Genomic DNA, 15,238 nt, shown 5'->3' with positions numbered 1-15,238 from the left:
GAGGAACTCCGGTTTTAGTATCATTGGGCAACCCTAGCTGTCCCTGGTCTGGCTTCCTGGGGTTATTGCTTCCTTTCCAAGCTGCAGTCTCCCTTGTGCATTCAGGTTCAGAGTGTGGATAGTCCTCCTTTCTACAGGCCTTCCAGGTTCCTTCCATCTCGAATGGTCTCTATCTGGCTTCTCTGCATCCTCCAGAATCTGCAAGTTGCTCCAAATGTACTCCTGTGCTCTGCTTTTTATACCGGTTGGAAGGTTTAATCCATTTCTGGTGTGGGAGGTTGAGAAGGGAGGCCTAACTCTGTCTGTCCTCGTTAATGGTACAATATGGAGACTGCCCATAAAAATCCATGGTACATTGGATTCTATGGGCAATCTTCATAGCTCTGTTCCTCTTCTTCTTTGTCCCAGCAGTTTTGAAAAAGCAATGGGGAGGAGGTATGGTAGTTTTAGTTTTCCATAATGATGGCGGGAAACCTCTGTGTTAGTCAAGGAGAAGGGGGCAGATGTATCACATGCAGTGGTCGAAGTGAGCGGGAGCGGTGCTCCTATACTTTTTTAAATTACCTTTTACAGCTCCTATACTTTTATTTTTTTAAAGAAACTGTTCAGGAATGGTTTTGTTTTAAAATAAAAGTGTAGTAAGAAGTTGAAACCTTCACTTTCAGTGCTCTGCACTGAACATTACCTTAAACAGCAGGTGCAAGTGTTTGGGAGGGTGTACTGTGTGTGGGAGGGGGTTGTGGCATTGGGAATTGTGGGGATCAGGGGCAGGCCAGCAGGGAACATAGTTCCACTACTTCTTTTCGTACACTTTGACCACTGATCACAGGTGAATGGGTTTTAGATGATAATGCCCCATAGTGACTGAGGGGATGTCGAATAGGGATATATTTCTTCTCCTACGCCTCCCTTTAATGTTGGTACCTTTTGGAATTGGGGAGACGGCAACATGACAGGATTCATAAGAACCTAAAAAAGTGGAGGAAGTGTCAGATAGAGCGGAATACCGCATCTCGCCAGCAGATGTCTCACCCCCGCTCCCTGAGGACCCCTCACCTAGGTGATCCTCCCGCACTTGTCTACCCCAAGGGTCTAGCTCCAAAGGCGATAGCCATGCCCTGGCCATGTGAACAAGAGATACATGGGGTTCAGACAATGTGATACCCTCAGGTTACTCACACCGCTCAAAGGGTTTCTTTCAGGAACCACACTGTTATTCCCTTTATAATATGAACATCCTTAGAATTTTAGGGACAATATATTTATTTGCTCAGGAATTATTTCTCTAGGATCCCGCAATTTCTCAAACGCAGGGGATTACACACCATTCTTGTTATGAGATGGTCTCATACTTGAATACAGCTCTTATTGTATCACAGGATGGATCCTTCCCTGATAAAGAAGGGGTTGATAATGCCAGTGACAGTCATTCTTTTTAAAACCCATTGTGCTGATGGATGACATCAAATAAAAGTACATTTAATATGTTTACAGTATTATACCAAGGATGGTTTAGTATGTTATAGCTGTAGTTGTGTTCCTTCAAACAGTTATGGCAGGTCTTGTGTCAGTAAGTTGGTTTGACATTATTTCTCCTAAAAACATTAGGGTTTATTTTCCTGTGTTTTACACTCCACAAATGTTTATCATTCTTGTTTAACTGATAGCGGAATGGGTGTTTTCCAGATAAAAACATGGTTTATCATAGTTAGATCAGTTTGTAATGATGTTGTTGTGGGTAAATATAATACATATTGTTGGATAAAGGTTCCCACACTTTTATCCCCAACTTCATTAAAGGATGATGATATTGCTATGTTTCTTCCCTTTAAAAGGTTTCTCATGGCTTTACCAATGGTGGACTTTTCATAATTGCTAAATATTTATGTATTTTACAGTCGAAGTAATAAGGACTGTAAGATTATGTGTGCCTCCCACCCACCCTGTTGTTTCTCTCATCACTCAGGTTCTAATTTTCAAGTGGATGAAAAGTATTTCAGAGGATATTCTTTATGCTACATATTGATTTGGGCTCTGGTCAAATGTGGCGTGGCAAAGTTGTTCCGAGCACTAAAGAAGAGGAATATAGACTCATTAAAAGGGCCTTTATGTGCTCAGACATGTAGTGATTGGTTGTTCTGGGGATCGTGACCACGGCTCATTAGGAGCTCTGTTATAGGTTATTTGTGAATCTGTTAATGTTATATATAAAAAACGAATTTATCAAGTGTATTTTATTCTTTGCTGCTGGAAAAGTATATAAAGAAGTTCATGCATAATAGTCGCCTCTGTGTCTTTAATATAGTAAGGGGGATTAACCATTAAAGCATTGTTACATGTGACCGAAAGTAAACCTTAACATCACATACCAACCTGAACGATTACCATAACTTAGGAAACAGGTGTACCTTCTTGTTAGTTTTGATAAAAATTGATATAAATGTTCTGTTGAACTTCTTTTATCTTTCCCTCATTAAACAAAGGGCAATGTTTAGAGAGTACAGTTTATGTGTAAAGAATTTCATCTATTTTGATCAACACTAGTCGATTAGCAGAAATTTATAAATGATATCCAAAATTAATTTAGTTAAATCACAGATGAATAAGCAAGCGTAAGCATATTAATCAATAATTAAGACAGGGTATTAAAATGAAACATATCATGTACAGGCAGTGTTAAACCTGTAAAAAGTGCCAGGGCTCAAATGCTTTGCTCACTTGAGCCAAACCTTTCCACCACTGGCACTGTCCACTGTGGGCCATGTCTAGTGCTCACCACCATCACACCATTCACTGCTACTGCTCACATAGGCCTAATTGTTGGGGCTGCATATTGTGTCCTCACCACTTGGTGCTGGGACGAATGAGATTGAGAGGCATGGGTAGCGACAGTATTGTGCATTAGCCTTGAAAAACGCTGTTACGGTATGTTTAGGGTTTACCCCAAAATAATTAAACAAAAAAGTGTTTGAAAAACCTGTCATGGGAGAGGGGTTTGGTTGGGGGGAAGTGGGGTAAAGTAGGAATTCTGACATAACAAGGGGCAGATGATGCATGTCACAGTTGAGATGGGATATATCAGTGAGCCAAACATAGCTTAGAAAAATGTCTGCCTCTTTGCTGCAAGATCAACACATTAGGGAACTATGGCAACTGAGATGGGAGAGGATGCATTTTCCCTGTTAACTCCTGTCTACTTAGATGGCAAATGCTGGCATAATTTCAAGGCCAGCACAAGGCAGGAGAGCTATGATGAGAGGATGCCTTTGTTAAGAGAGGTCACCGGAGAACGCTCACATGGCAATTGTAATGGGGCCTCCCATTGAAGCCCCCCAAATACTAACATTTACTTATCCTGCAGAAAATTTACATTAGAAGCTCTTTGTTAGTGATGGTTATTGCATTAAACTCTGCTTAATACAATACCATTATAAGTGTCAATGTTTAATGTTGAGTGCATTTTATTGTGAAAGTCCTTGCAATGCTTCAAATACCCCAATTTGTTTCTTCTTTCAAGGCAATTGAAATAGGTCAGCTTTTCTTTTTTTAAAGCGTTCTCCCTTATTTCCATTCTGTATGCTTTTTCGATGCACAGAAATAAGTGAAATATTTTTTGTGGCACTTCATATTTTTATGAGAACGTTTTCTATAACAAGCAGCATGTCTGTTCTGATGACTACATGAAGGTAACCCAATCACACAATAACTTTTGCTGTTTGTCTTTAGTCTTCACAGTACATTTACAAAACCCAGTGGACATTTTTATGCTTCACATGCCATTTGACCTGGTACTTGGTAGACTTCAATTCGCTACAAATGTACTCATTGTGCTTAATATAATTGTATAACAATGTATGTGTGCTTTTCAAGGAATCTGTTTAAAACAGAGTATTTTTAAAAGTCAAACCTGAACACTAATTTGATTCAACTAGACCTGAGACGATAACTTGCCAGTGCATATATTGGTAAATATTGCAGATCTGTCCCGCTTGTCAAATGTATTGACCCCGTCGAGTTATTATACTGCAACATTTGGTGCTGTGGGCTTAGAAAATCAAGATAGCCGATAAACCCACATTTGCGCCAGAATCCAGGAAAACCACACAGTTTTTGCGCACACCAAAATGGTCGCCTGACCTGCCACCCACCAGTGCGAGCGTGATGGGCCAGAAGCGCCATGAGTGAAACGTGGTGCCAAAGGAAAAACAGCAGTGCCTGTTAGCTCAAAAAGCGCTTTGAAATCACCTTTGTTTCTCTGAATGCAAGTTCAAAATGCCTATTTCAAACATTGCAAGATAGTTAATACAGGAGACCTTTGCCAGACCCTATCATTTGGCTGCACACAGAGCGAAATCAGTGCAAAGGAATATGGTGCTGTTCAAAATCCGTTTTAATTAATGTCAAAAATTGCTAAATCATGGGCATGAAACCACCAAACAAAAAAATCCAACATCCAACAAGAGGTGTTAGGACTCTGCACAATGTTCTGAGACCGAACCCCGCAATTTATTAATATTACAGACACTGTGGTTATCTCAGAAAATTGAAAACTTATTGTAATGTGCCCAGAGAGGGGGTGTACCTCCGGGGAAGATTTGATGAAAAACCAATATGGCAAAACCCACTAAAAGCGCAAAATGTCGTTTCTGAACCCAAGCTCGCAGGAACATGGGGCTTGAACATAGACCTGTCTTAATTCATCTGTGATGTGTACATGTATTATGAACCACGTGTGTATCTGGGAAACCTGTTTGTTATGAAAAATACATTTTCTAAGTGAAACCAAAGGGGAGTGTTCTTTCTGTATGCCATAAAAAATGATGCCTGATGACACCGGATGACTCACAACTCCGTTCTCCAGTCAGAGGACAGAACATCCTCTAACCTATCTGGATCCTTAGTGGGTTGGGCATAGAAATTTAGCCTTCCCACCCACTTTCAAAAGACATAAAAAGAGCCACTGAGACCCAGGTAGGGACTGCTCTTTCCACTTTCTTGCAAGCACTTTGCCGGACCAGACAATATCCAGAAGGACCATATCCAGAACTTAGACTCCAGATTCCAGAACTTTGAAGCAGAAGGCCTACTGCAAGCTAAAAGTATTCTCAGCTGGCCTTACAACCTTGCAAACTGATTTTACCCCACACTTCCAAGGGGCACCTCAGAATAAAACAGCTGGGATGTGCTGTTTCTGCTTCTTTGCCAAGAACTTTCACCAGAACCAGACCCAGAGAGCAGTGCTGTATCCAGAACCGCAGACCAGACCGCTGTGCAGTGCCAAGAACTTTTGCCAGAACCAGAGATCCAGACCAGCAGAGCACAGCTGACCCAGATAGCTGTGACTTCAGAACCACCTGCCAGAAGTCCAGTCTAAACCTGTTGACCAGATCTTGACGGCCTATTTCAAATTTATAGTGTGAGTATCCAGCAGAACCAATATCTTAGTTTAAAATTATCTAATTCAAACCATTTCCACCTACCTAGAACTGCATCATAGAAATCGTGTGTCCAATCTGTGATTTCAAACCTGTGAAAGTGTCATTTGAACCTTACTTTATTTCTGAGAATCTACCTCCATTAAATTGTCAGTATCTTTTGAACCGAACGTCCTAGAAGCGAGATTTAACTTTCATTGTAAAGCTAAGATCCTAAGCTTTCCAACAAACCGACATTGCAACTCCTTATAGTTTTTCCGTAATCACGATCGACGAACTCGGAAAAAGTGCCGCGAATTGCAATTTGACTCAATTTCTCCACCTGTCAAAAATAGCTGTCTTTTGCTTGCAACTGCTGAAATTCGTTTTCAATCTGATAATCATTCCTGAATAATTGCTAGTGTTGACCTGAACTAATTCAAAGTAGCTGTCACCTACCCTGTATCTCCCATAGGGAATTAAAATCATTTTTAGCATATCTTTAACTTCATTGCAAATCACATTTAAAAGTATTTTTGACTGTTTAAAACCATACCAGTTGCTCTAGGCTTGCTAGGGGGGAACTGGAATTTGTATTGCATTTGTTTGCATTCCTGAAAACTGTGTGCTCTCTTTTCCATCTCTTTATATTGCATGGGGGGGAGTGAATTGACAAGAAAAAGTGATCATATTATCTCTTGTTGAAACCATATCAGTTTATTCCTCTGCTGCTTTCTTTCCATCATTGCTTTTCCTTGAAACCATAAACGTATTCTCTGCTACCTTATCCTTTCTATACTAACTCCTCACTGATTGAAAAGAGTGCACAATTGTAACATTACCCATTGTTGATCAACATTATATTCATAAGTGTGCTATCAAATATTAATTTATTCATAAAGGTGTGATAAAAATATATTGTTTAATTTTTCAAATAAATCTTTTAATTTGCAAAACAAACCTACTTCTTGGCTCAGTGAGGTCAGCGGGCTTCAAAGAGAGGGGCGTTATACAAGGGTTCATCATCCAGATTTATGAACTTGTCATAAAAATATATAAATAAGGGCTACACTTGGGCATCCCAGACTAGTCATTGACTTAGTTGGAGTGCTGAATTGGAGTCACTAACAGAGTGGGGGCTCGAGCCGGGACATCTGCATTAGGCCTACCACTTGTGCAGCTTAATACAGTGTGATAACTGACAGGATACATACATTCTGTTGGATCACCACGCTGTGTACACTGTAAAAGCACCTCTCAAAAGAAGGACGCTCTAAGGAGACGGTCTGTTTTGCAAAATAAATTACAAACTTCTGTAAGTCAGGAAGGAAATCAATTTCCAGAATGATGACCTTGGTAGATATCAAAATAGCCAGAGAGCACCTCTTACATAAGCTATTTGTGAGAGGTGAATGGACGGAACAGGACCAGATGGTGTGGTTGCAGGCAATCGCACCCCAGATCACTGCAACAGGGTCAGACAAATGGAGGGATCAGGGTCCATTAAATGTGGCCCTGAGTAAACTATATATGGCCCCTAAAGCCAAAGATTAGCACGGCAAGATTGCCACGATAGTGGCATACTTATATTTATATATGGGAGCCATACAGGACAAATGTGCTGAAGGCCAAGATCTGGCAAATAGGCAACAGAGAAGGCCCAATCTGACCTGGTCTCTTCTGAGTAGAGGCTGCACAGGAGCCAGGAGTCAGAAAATGAGAGTAGACAGTATCTCATTAAAATAAAAGTGGATATGGGGATACTGCAAATGGAAAAGACAGACCAGGATACCAGATTTCTGGCCTTGCAGAAGGAGTACCAAGAAGGTTTTGACTCCCTACTGCAGAGCCATAAAAAGCTGGAGCAACAACTGGACTTCAATAGGGCATGCGTAGAGCAGGTAGTCACCCTGCAAAGCCACCTAGATAGGGAGAAGGCAGAGAGCAACAAACTGATTCTGAAAGACCTGGATACCCAGACAGAATTTGAGGAAGAGCGCCAGAAAGCTGGTGCCCTTCAAAGGCAGAGGGAAGACCTGGCAGCACAGAGGCAGGCTCTTAGTCAGGAAAGGGACACCTTAGGCCAGGAAGTCTGCCACTTAAAAAGAAAAATGGAAGAAAATCACCTGGCCCTCCAGGGACTGGGTGACCTCCAAAAAGAGCATCAAAACTTGTTGGAGCACACCAGGAGGGTGAAAGATGCTCTGGCAAGAAAAGAGCAGGCCAGTAGGGATGGGACTCAGGAGGTAACCCTCCTGCAGCAAAGACTGGCCCAGTACGCCAAGACTAACCAGGAAGCACAGAGAGAGAATGAGGCCCTCTGCCAGCACAATGATAGGCTCCAGCAACAGGTAGCCATGCAGGAGAGACTGATAGAGTCTAGTAAGGCCTTGACTGAGGAACTGAAAGCACAGGCTCTTGCATGGAAACAGGGAGCAGGGGCTGATAGAGATGAGGTTTGCTGGGAAAGGGAAACACCTGAGCATAACCTCAGGAGCCCTAGTACCAGAGGCCTTCATCCCTCCCAGTCCCTGGACTCTGCCACCCCCATGTCCCCTGGCGCACATGAGCACAGGGCTACAGGGATGGGAGATTACTATCCAGCCAAAAGTATGGGGCTCAAAGGCCAGTACCACCCAGGAATGGATGGGCGGGCATCGGGTATGGGCACCTAAGTACAGTGCAATTTAGTGGGGAACCCCAGGAGAGTAGGCCCACTAAGGGCATCCTGAAAACCTCTGCCCAGTTAGGTCAGTGAGGGGGGGTACACATCAAATCCTGGCAGCAAGGAGGAATCTGAAGAGTCCTCTGAACGTCACAGGACACAGGTGACCAGGTCCCCACATTCTGCTAGCCATTCCCAGGCTTGTAGAATCCAGGAAAACCTGGAAGATCAGACGGGCAACTCTGGGAGCAGTGCGTCTGAGTCAGAGGATGAATGGACCAGGGTTACCCGAACCAAGAAGGCCAATAAGGCAAAAAGGGCCTTGCTTAAGGATACCTTAAAACAGATTAAGGCAATTAGGAGTGTCATCACGCCTTATCACAAGAACTCCAAGTATTCTGTTTGGGAACACTTGGAGCTCTTTGAGCAAATGATGGAGACATTCCATTTGAAAGACAGCAGTAGCTGCATTCAGTATGTAAAATGGACATTCTCCCCAGAATACTCCAGTTTCTTTGCGGGGCTGGAGGACCAAAATCATGCAAGATGGTCCACCTACAGGGCGGCCATCTTAAAGCACTTTTCTGTTCACCGGAATCCCCAAGAGCCTTGCAAGGCAGCCTACAATTTGCAATGCGGGGAGGATCAGGCCCCACAAGAATTTGTGCAGGAATTGAAGCGTGCCTTTGCGCAGACTACCAGAAGGGTGCGCACGGACAGCAAAGAATTTGTTAACACTTTTTTCCATGCCTTGCCCAAATACATCATGACCCAGCTAGTGAGAGATTTTCATGAGAAAAGGTCACTAGACTGGGTCATTGAACAGGCTACCCAGATCTATGAGGTGCAGAAGCCCATAGAAAATAAAAATAACGCCCAGAAAAGCCCCAAATCAACCAGCACCCCTGCTGCTGCTAAGGTGGCAGAGGTAAAGGTTGCCCCCATTTTAGATTTGGAGATGGGGGGGCCTAAAAACCTGCCTGCGCAGAATAACTCTAAGCCCAGAAGGCCCTCGGGTCAGTCACAAACAGGGAGTCAAGGAGGTAGTCCCACAAATGGGATCCCCCATTCCCCTGATTATGTAAGTCCCTGTTACAAGGGAAACCGACCCATCCCGGGTTATTTGTGGACTCCTCCAGCCCAAGGGGGGGGATCCACCCAAGCCCATAACCCAGGGAACTCCCCTCCTAACTTCCCACAGAAGGGCAGAAATTCCCCAAATACTGGGCAGAACTTTTTTCCCCAGGTATCCACCCAATTTCCAACCCCAAAATCATCCATCCTTCTTTCCCCAATTCCCTGAGCCCAGACCACTTAATCCGGGAGAGGGGTGGCCAAGGGTGGAGGGGTACCCAAATCTTCCCAACCCAGGGTGCTACCAGAGAAGGGATAGCTACCCTTCCCGGGATCAGCCCAGGGGAGAAAATCGAACCCCGTATCAGCCTGAGTGGGTTTCACAGTTAGTGCGCCAGGTCCAAAATATGGCATGGGATCTGGGTCACATGCTGAGGGCTCAACAGAACCCTCCGATGAGCATGCCAGCGCAGAATGCCCCAAACTCTCGGCCTGGTGCTCCAGAACAATGACGGGGCAGCACCCCGATAACCCACCGGTTCCCAGGGAGGAGGCACAAGGGGAAGGGGGGTGTATAGCCTTGGAAGAAGCTTCCTTCCCCCCTTGTAAACAGCCCCTGGAAACCCAGGAACTGGAAACAAAATCTCCTACCCCTGAAAGTCTGCCACCCAAGGAGCAGAGAGGAGGTAGGAGAAACAAAGGACCCAAACAGACCCATTTTGTGGAGGAGGTAAAGATCTTCCAATTTGAGGGAGAGGGATCCTCAGAGGATCCTGGGAAAAGGATCTTCTCCTTCAGAGATGGGGGAACTCCTCCCAAAGAAAAATGGGTCCCAAGGGATCCAAATCCAGACTGGGCAGATGTGGGGACTGAGCTAGCGCCGCCTATCATCTCATCCCAGAACCAACAGCAGCAAAATCCCCTGGTTCAAACCCATTCTGGTGACTGCCTCCAAAAAGGGGGGGCGGCCCAGAACCAGAACCAGGGCAACCCACAACGGCTCTGATTTCCAGTTGCCAACTTTTTCTTGCAGATTCCCACGACTCTCCACAGAATTCTGCCCAGATCTCTTCTCTCGCAATGTTTAAAACTAAAAAATTAGCCCACCAGTTGTCCAAAAATATGAATTATCTGTGCCCCCTTGAGGAGAAGGAGGGAAGATACTATGCCCCAGTTCAAGTGCAGGGGCAGGGTACAATTTTGGCACTGGTGGACACTGGATCCCAAGCTACCCTTCTGTCCAAAAGGGCCTTTGATTAACTAAATTCCGTAAGGGGGGAGAATTACCGTATTCCTCTCACCTCTCTTCCTGGACAACTTCAGAACTTTGACGGGAAGGAAATTCCCGTCTAGTGGACTGCAGATTTGGACATTAAAATTGGGTGACACAAGGTGAAACACACGGTCATAGTAGTGACTCCAGAGGGCACCCCTTGTTTACTACAGAATGACCTCCTGAGAAGGTTGTCACCCCTAATAGATTGCGTAAACAAGGTCCTCTGGACCCAGACTAGCCAACCAATAAAATTAAAACAGACTGTCAACCATGTTAGTTTAAACGGCACATGCCACATGGTTGAACAAAAATCTGACCAAGTAGAATTTCACTTCCAGAACAACCAAATTCCAGACGTGACAGTAATAGCTGTAGGACAATAGACTGGTGATGGGGGGCCCTCTCTATTTCTGAAAATCAACCTTCCGTCCAGTTTAAGGTGGTATTCCATACTGGAAGGAAACACTCTGAAATTCTTTACTAATCCACAATCAGACATTCCCACTCCAATAGTACAGAAAGATGTGAAATCAGCTCAGAGCCTGGCTGATATTCAGCAAATTGGGGAGCAGTTGTTCATCCCTGTTCAGTTAAATGATGGGAAGGACTCTGTTCTCGCCCGAGTGTGTGTGAACAACGGTAAGAGCTTCATCAGCAAAGCCATGTTCTGCCAACTCCCAAAAGATCCAGCCATTCCCACATTCAAACTGATAGACAAATGGGAAATGGACCTGGCAGCACCCAATTCCAAACATCTCCTGCTAAGCAGGTGAATGCTCAAAATCTCCATTGGCAACACGAGCATAGTCCATAATTGTTGGCTTGTGCGAGACGTCACTGCTGCCTTTTACTTTGGCAGTGACATTCTCAATCCCTTTGCCATTAGTTTGGACCTAATAAACTTCAAAGCTTGGTCCCGGTTAGCAGATAATCCCATGGGCTTTGATGATCCAGAAAAAGCATTTAGGTCAGCTCAATTGCTACCTTATGCAGTTGAAATTCAGATTAAAGAGGAAGTCACCATCCCAGAAAGGACCCGACAATTCTCCCTGGAAGTGAAAGTTAAAAGAGGACAAAAATTGAAAAACCCTGATGCTTATATTCATCTAAATGTTTCTCTCCAACAGCAAGGGTTGGGAGTAAACCCAACACCATTAGACAACATGGAACATGACACCATTCCAATAGAGGTGGATAACAGCACTTAAAGAGTATTACTCTAGCCACAGGCACCATTATTGGAATGGCGGTTGATGACCGACATGTTTCCATTGATTTAGGAAATTAACTGTTAGGACCAATCCCCAAGGACTGTTTTGACAGTGACAGTGATGACAACACAACACCAGATAGGATCTTTACCCGGCATGGGGGGAGCTTCCTGGAGTACACTTCCTGCCCTTATGGTAAGGAAGATGTGACTTGTGACTTCAGAGGGGATGAGGTGATTTTCCAGGTCCATGAGGGCTGGCTTTCCCACCTGAAGTCTCCAGTCCAAATGAGCACCCTGACCAGGGACTTCTCCACCCAGCTGGAGGAGGCCGCTGAGATAGCAAAACCAGAAGTCTTTCCAGGCTTAAGGCAGATGGTTGAAGAGAGAGTCAATCTAGCTGATGCCTGTGTGACTCTGGAGCAGAAGCAAAAGTTGAAACAAGTTTTCTTGGATTTCCAAGATCTCTTTGCGGTGGACTTATATGACTGTGGTCGAACCGACATCCACACAACAATTCCCACGGACCTTGGCATGACTCCAGTGTTTGTGAAGCAATATCGCTTGCCTCTCGCATCAATGGAGTCCCTTACTGAAATAATTAAGAACCATGAGTCCTGGGGGATAATCTGTCCAGTTCACAGCACCTTCAATAATCCGGTGCTGGGAATATTGAAGCCAAACGGCCAGTGGAGACTCTGCGCCGACCTTAGGGAGCTCAACAAACGGGTCCATACTTCCCGATGGCCTCTTCCCTACATTGACCAAGGGCTGGCCCAGATCCAGGGGTCACAGGTATTCACTGCAATAGACCAGACCAATGGATACTGGACTGTGCCTGTCAGTAGGGAGGACCAATACAAACTGGCTTTTACCTTTGGGGGCCAGCAGTACACATGGACCCGGACTCCCTTCGGATACCTCAACTCCGGCAATGAATTCAACATTTTCCTACACACGGCCATGCCCAACCTGGGTGTGAGGGGTAACCTGGCTTATGTAGATGATGTCCTCATCAAAAGTTCATCTGTGGAGGAACACATAGTGGAGATCTGTTATGTTCTGACCCAGTTGAGGGCCGCCGGAGCAAAACTGTCCTTTCAGAAAGCACAGTAGTGTAGAACCTGTGTTAATTTCTTGGAGCATGAGATTACTCCTCAGGGTCTCTGTCCCCAGGAAAAGAAAGTGGAAGCACTTCAGAAACTGAAAGACCCCACAACTCTGCAGGAACTAAGGAGCCTCCTTGGACTGACTAATTACAGCAGAAAGTTCATTGAAGGCTACGCAGAGATCACCAGACCCCTGATTCATCTCTTGAAGGGGGGGTCAAGTGAGAATGGGGTCCAGAACAATCCGAGGCAGTAAGACAGCTCAAAAGAAGCCTCTCACAAGCGCCTTGCCTAGCTTACCCTGTCAGAAACAAGGAGTTTTTCTTGGAGACAGGGTTTTCTAATACATGCTTGACTGCAGTATTATATCAAAAGCATGACAAGGTCAATAAAGTAATCTCCTATGCGAGCAAAACTATATCCTCTGTGGAGGAAAAATTCAACGATTGTGAGAAGGCACTCCTGGCAACGTGTGGGCATTGAAGAATTACCGCCCGTTTATCCAGGGGGAACACATCATAGTGGAGACTCCACACCAGCCTCTGCAATATCTCCAAAGTGACAGAATCCGGGCCGGAAATGTGAGTATTTCCCAAATTTCTTCCTGGATTCTGTCAATGCAAGGCTTTCCTGTGTAGGTCAGATATGGCCAAAACAAGAAGAGTCCCCTCGCACAAGGTCTGGATGACTTGCATGATTGTGCCAGAGAAAACTGTCTCGAGGACGAAAGTCTAAAAATCAAGGACAACATGGAGGCATACCTCAATTCCCCACACAAAGGGCCTCATTACATGGTAGGCGCTAAGGGATTACCGGTACCGGTAAGGTCACAGGTGCCGGTAATCCCTTACCGCCCTACTACGAGGTCCCTCAGCGGGTCCCGTCCTTAACGCCTAGTCTGACCAGGTGCTAAGGACGGGACCCGCTAAGGGACTTCAGAGCTAATAACGGTACCGCAAATTGCGGTACCGTTATTAGCTCCTTCCCCATTCCCATTGAACCCTCTGGGGGCTCGAATGAGAATGGGGAATGGTATTTGGCATGGGGACTTACCGTTGTCCTCCAGGGTCGGAATGACCCGGTAAATCCCCATACCGCCTACCCGGACCCGGTTTTGGCCAGTTGATCAGCTACGTCATTTCCAGTTTTGTCTGGTCCCTCTACTTTGGAATGACCCTTGATCTTTTTCCAGTAGATGGTTATCCCGTTCGAGGTGACCAGATCATCAATATTTTGGATTAACCCATGTTTCAAGGGTTTGTTATTAGCACATAACATGCCTCTGGTTTTCCAATTAATCAGGTGCTCCACGTACCCGTTCCGTACATAGTCCAAATCTGTGATTATGATCAGTTCGTGGATTTGATGTTGGACAGCAGTGAGGATGGCTTGATGCACAGCCATCAACTCTGCCACCTGACTACTTCGGGGACCAATTTTGTACCCAGCGGAGGGTTCTGGGGACTCATTCACCCATGCATTCCCTACGCCGGCCACCAGTTCTTTCTCCCCGTTGTTGTCAACATGGTAAGAGCATCCATCCACATAGACAGTGGGCATTCCCTCACACTTGTCTTCTTCAAAGACTTTTTGGGGGGAATCAAAGTATGCCTCCTTATAGTTTTTCCGTAATTGCGATCGACGCACTCGGAAAAAATGCAGCGAATTGCAATTTGATTCAATTTCTCCACCTGTCAAAAATAGTTGTCTTTTGCTTGCAACTGCTGAAATTCGTTTTCAATCTGATAATCATTCCTGAATAATTGCTAGTGTTGACCTGAACTAATTCAAAGTAGCTGTCACCTACCCTGAATCTCCTATAGGGAATTTAAATAATTTTTATCATATTTTTCACTTCATTGCAAATCACATTTAAAAGTATTTTTGACTGTTTAAAAGCATACCGGTTACTCTAGGCTTGCTAGGGGGGAACTGGAATTTGTATAGCATTTGTTTGCAATCCTGAAAACTGTGTGCTTTCTTTCCCATCTCTTTATATTGCATGGGGGGGGGAGTGAATTGTCACAAGGAAAAGTGATCATATTATCTCTTGTTGAAACCATACCAGTTTATTTCTGTGCTGCATTCTTTCCATCATATCTTTTCCTTGAAACCATAAAAGTATTCTCTGCTACCTTATCCTTTCTATACTAACTCCTCACTGATTGAAAAGAGTGTGCAATTGTAACATTACCCATTGTTGATCAACATTATATTCATAAGTGTGCTATCAAATATTAATTTATTTATAAAAGTGTGATAAAAATATATTGTTTAATTTTTAAAATAAATCATTTAATTTGCAAAACAAACCTACTTCTTGGCTCAGTGAAGTCAGGGGGATTCAAAGAGAGGGGCGTTATACAAGGGTTTATCATCCAGATTTATGAACTTGTCATAAAAATATATAAATAAGGGCTTCCCTTGGGCATCCCAGACTAGGCATTGACTTAGTTGGAGTGCTGAATTGGAGTCACTAACACACATCCG

This window comes from Ambystoma mexicanum, chromosome 5p (assembly GCF_040938575.1).
Source record: "Ambystoma mexicanum isolate Mex_15411 chromosome 5p, UKY_AmexF1_1, whole genome shotgun sequence".
In the NCBI taxonomy this organism is placed as follows: domain Eukaryota; kingdom Metazoa; phylum Chordata; class Amphibia; order Caudata; family Ambystomatidae; genus Ambystoma; species Ambystoma mexicanum.
Note: the sequence above shows the minus strand (reverse complement) of the source record.